Source organism: Bos mutus, chromosome 13 (assembly GCF_027580195.1).
Source record: "Bos mutus isolate GX-2022 chromosome 13, NWIPB_WYAK_1.1, whole genome shotgun sequence".
In the NCBI taxonomy this organism is placed as follows: Eukaryota; Metazoa; Chordata; class Mammalia; order Artiodactyla; family Bovidae; genus Bos; species Bos mutus.
In genome coordinates, this window is record NC_091629.1 from 76,400,095 (window position 1) to 76,405,148 (window position 5,054).

Below are 5,054 nucleotides of genomic sequence, written 5' to 3' on the forward strand. Positions count from 1 at the left end.
CACATGATGTACTCTGCATATAAGTTAAATAAGCAGGGTGACAATATATAGCCTTGATGTACTCCTTTCCCAATTTGGAACTAGTCTGTTGTTCCATGTTCAGTTCTAACTGCTGCTTCTTGACCTGCATACAGATTTTTCAGGAGGCAGGTAACATGGTCTGGTATTCCTATCTCTTTAAGAATTCTTCACAGTTTGTTGTGATCCACACAGTCAAAGGCTTTAGTGTAGTCAATGAAGCAGTATTAGATTTTTTTCTGGAATTCTCTTGCTTTTTCTATGATCCAACACATGTTGGCAATTTGATCTCTGGTTCCTCTGCCTTTTCTAAATCCAGCTTGAACATCTGGAAGTTCATGGTTCATGTATTGTTGAAGCCTGGCTTGGAGAATTTTGAGCATTACTTTGCTAGCATGTGAGATGAGTGCAATTGTGCAGGAGTTTGAACAATCTTTGGCATTGCTTTTCTTTGGGATTGGAATAAAAACTGACCTTTTCCAGTCCTGTGGCCACTGCTCAGTTTTCCAAATTTGCTGGCATATTGAATGCAGCACTTTCACAGCATCATCTTTCAGGATTTGAAATAGTTCAGTTGAAATTCCACCACGTCCACTAGCTTTGTTTGTAGTGATGCTTCCTAAGGCCCACTTGACTTTGCATTCCAGGATGTCTGACTCTAGGTAAGTAACCACACCATCGTGGTTTTCTGGGTCATGAAGATCTTTTTTGTATAGTTCTTCTGTGTATTCTTGCCACCTCTTCTTAATATCTTCTGCTTCTTTTAGGTCCATACAATTTCTGTCATTTATTGTGCCCATCTTTGCATGAAATGTTCCCTTGGTATCTCTAATTTTCTTGAAGATATGTCTAGTCTTTCCCACTCTACTGTTTCCCTCAATTTCTTTGCATTGATCACTGAGGAAGGCTTTCTTATCTCTCCTTGCTATTCTTTGAAACTCTGCATTCAGATGGATTTATCTTCATTTTCTCCTTTACCTTTCTCTTCTCTTCTTTTCTCAGCTATTTGTAAGGCCTCTTCAGACAACCATTTTGCCTTTTTGCATTTTTTCTTGGGGATGGTTCTGATCACAGCCTCCTGTAAGATGTTACAAACCTCTGTCCATAGTTCCTTAGGCACTCTATCTGTCAGATCTAATCCCTTGCATCTATTTGTCACTTCCACTGTATAATCATAAGGGATTTGATTTAGGTCATGCCTGAATGGTCTAGTGGGTTTTCCCTACTTTCTTCAATTTAAGTCTGAATTTGGCAGTAAAGAGTTGATGATCTGAGCCACAGTTAGCTCCTGGTCTTGTTTTTGCTGACTCTATTGAGCTTCTTCATCTTCAGCTACAAAGAATATAACCCCCTAATCTCCCCTGCAAATACCTTGGGCAAGGGAATTCTCACACAATGCAATGGAAGAACATCTGAGAGAGGGATTAGAAATAGTGAAGACTTTTTCACCTCAATAAAAAGAGCTGCAAGGAAGAAACACTATTTTTCTTCAGTTGGATATGGTCATGGCTACATGTGATACCTAGAACAGTAGCAGCCATCTTGCAACCATGAGGAGAGAGAGCTAATGAACCAATCTAATATGATGAAAGTGGGAAGCAGAAAGAGAGATCCTTGATGCAACCACTGAGCCACTGTTCCAACCCTTGAACCCCCTTTTGTTATGCTTGTTGCTATGTGAAATAATAAACATTGTTCAAATTACTTTTAGGTGGCTCTTATGTTACTTGTAGCTGAACTGTCCTATCTGACACACCAGGAAATAAGATGTGAGAAGCTAATTACCAAGAAGATCATGTTGCAATTAGCAAAAGAAAGGAACTAATAGTAGAAGGAAGTAACATATTAACCCATCATGAGCAACACACTCTATTAATAGCATTATATGAAATATACCACTTAATCCTCACCAAAACCTTATGAGAATGTTATGGATAGCCTATTTCATAAAGGAAAACTCAAAAGAGGTTAAGTAATTAAGGTCAAGTGGAAAGTGACAGTTTTGGAATTTCAACCCAAATTGTCATGACTCCAGTGACAGGAAGGGTCTGCCATGCCATATGCATAAAGAATTAGTATCCATTAGCTCATTCTTTTGTATGACTGTGTTCCTCAGATCTTTCCCTGTGAAATTATTTTGATAGGGAAAGTGTAAGGCATCAGGCTAGGCAATGTTGCTGTCAGCAAGATACGGAGGGTGTGGAGTAAAGGGATGAGAGTAGATACAGAAAGCTACCTGGGACGACTTCAAATTGTACACAGAGCAGACCCAGATGAGCACTGCTCTCTGGCTGAAAAAAAAAATACACATATGTACATACACATTTCAGTATTTTGCACGGGCTTCCCAGGTGGCAGGCTGTCTTTATTAAATGTAAATGACTTAATATATTTATGGCATCATTAAGGAAAATGTTCACAAATGAATTAAATCTGTTTTCAGCTGGATAACAGTATATCTATTTGCTTTTGTTAGACTTTGGAAATGTCAATACACTGTCATTGTATTTCTAATGATGGAAGATTCATCTCAGCTCACAGTGTACACATCTCGTCATTCACCACACACTTATATTCTGGTAAATGAACTTGTTCGTTATACATGGTAATCTTTTTGCTGCATGAGGTTTCCATTTTTGAAAGCCATGTAATCACTTCATTGTGGTGTTGGCAATTGTCATTATATAATATATATAATTTCAAAAGGATGCAATTTAAGGATTTTGATCTTGCAGCATAAATATATGCATGACACGTATTACAAATAAACTTACTCCAGATGGTTGTTTGAAACAGATAAATCAAATTTCCCAGTAGTCACAAACTAAAATTTCAACCAAATATAGTTTTTCCGCTGATTAAAATGGTTAAACATTCAAGTCACTCCAAACATAATAAATATGGCAAAGTTAGGTAGGTTGTGATGCAGCAAAATTAGATTTTCTGGCTATTTTAAGAGTTCTTTGGGGACTACTCAAAATGAGGATCCACTCACCTGAAAAAGTCCAGATTTTAAGTTCAGTTCTGCCATATTTCAAAAGACGTACAAGGTCAGTATGCTTGGGTTTCAAGGGAGAAGAAGTGAATGTAGCACATTTAATCCACCAGGATGAATTTGGCAATATCTTGTCCTTGCATAGCACATTCAAGCTGTATTTACAAGCCTTTCAAACTAAGGTAAAAACAGAACTCTACAGAAAATGTTAACTAGAAAAAACATATTGGCGCAGTAAAACAAATAACCCTCAAAGGCAGAGAACAGCGCGTGGATGGTCTCCCCCAGCAGGTAGCCCGGCCTTGCATTGTTACAATAGCCCCAGCCCCTGGGCATTAACAAAATGCTTAGCTCTCTCTGCTGTTGCTAGTGACCTTCCTGCTTTCAGCAGCTAGTAAAATTAAACCTCTTCCAAATAATTCTCATGTGCGCAGACTGTAAAGTACATGTAAATTAAAGTAATACATTACCCCAAACTTCAGCTTCTTTAGACAGCTGCCTGCTAGCCCCACCTTTACAAGTATTCTTCTCTTGCTCTGTGGGTGAACCCCTAGTTGGGGTTCACAGAAACCCATCACCCCATCATACAACTGACTTGTCTGGCCACACGGTTTGTGCGCAGTCTTGAGTTCCCTCAATGCCCATGTCCATTGACATGGTTCAAGGCTCAATACGCTTGTATAAAATCTTTCTGATCAATGAGAAAGAATGACAAAAATACCAATGGATTAAAAAAACTTAATATTCATAAAAAGAGAGAAAGAAGTGGGTACCCATAAACATAAGAAGAAAAAAATATATATTTCATCAGTGATTAAATAAATGCAAATAAAAATAAATAGTTGTGATTTTTAAGACGTGTGAGATGGACTGAGGTTTTTTTTGTTTTAATACTGTTCCACTTTGGAAATGATGAAGAGAAATGCATGATGTCTTCAACTATGGCTGCTTATGGTAGTGTGAATTGGTAACACAATTGAAAATGAGGCACTCACCAACTGAGCCAAGAGCTCCCCTTCCACAACTAATCCTCTACAGCTAACTCATGATGGAGTTACACACTGCCATGAACACCCACCCTAAGTCATAGGGCCCCATTAGTTCAAAAAACCTGGCTAAATTTTAATCATTAATCAATTAGTCCAAATCAGAAATACTGGGGACATTAAAAATTCTCAGTTTACCAGTAACTTTAGTCAATGCCAAATTACACCATCTGGTACTTAATATATTCATTAATCCTCATATAGGATTCTAGTACAAGAGCATATTCAATCAATTTTTCACATCATACCTAATAGGTATTGTAATGGCATGAATATTCTGCATAGGAGGGGTTTATTCCCCCACTGATGCCTTACAAATGTTTGCCCATGACTTTCATTCGTGCCTAACAAGGTCACTTTTCATCTCCAATACACGAGGAAAGAAGACTAGAATCCTCTGACTTTCTGTGCAGATAGCTAAAGCAAATTCACAGTGTACCCATCACTAAGGTAAGATATAAATACTCATTAGATAATCCCCACTAACAAGTCCAGAAGTAAATATGATCAGTATATCACATCCAAAACACCTGCAGAGGTCCACCAACCTCAGCCCAGGTCCGCTAAGGAAACACCATCGTTTGCAATATATTATTCCCTTTCACTGGCATCTCTGTCTAGGTGAGTCCTTTAAATTGAATAGAAGCAGGATGTGTGAGTTGCTTGGTTACAGGAAATCAGACTGCACAGAGCCCCACCTGACGTCTGGCTGGGACTCATCACCACCTTTTAGGAAACTTGTCATTTTTCAAGAAAAGGGAGCTGCGATTGCCGGGCAGCCATGACTGTTATCTGCACTGCAGGTCGCTGGCTGAACTGAGTTTCTGCTAATTAAATTCACTGTGGGAGATGCCTAACATGTGTCTCCATGGGAAATGGATCTGAAAATCTGGATGATGCCCCTAATTGCTTCGGGTAACAAGGTTATGAGACGTGGGTATCATAGTGAGAGAAAGCAGAGTGCAGAGAAATGGGGCTCCTCTCACGGACCATAT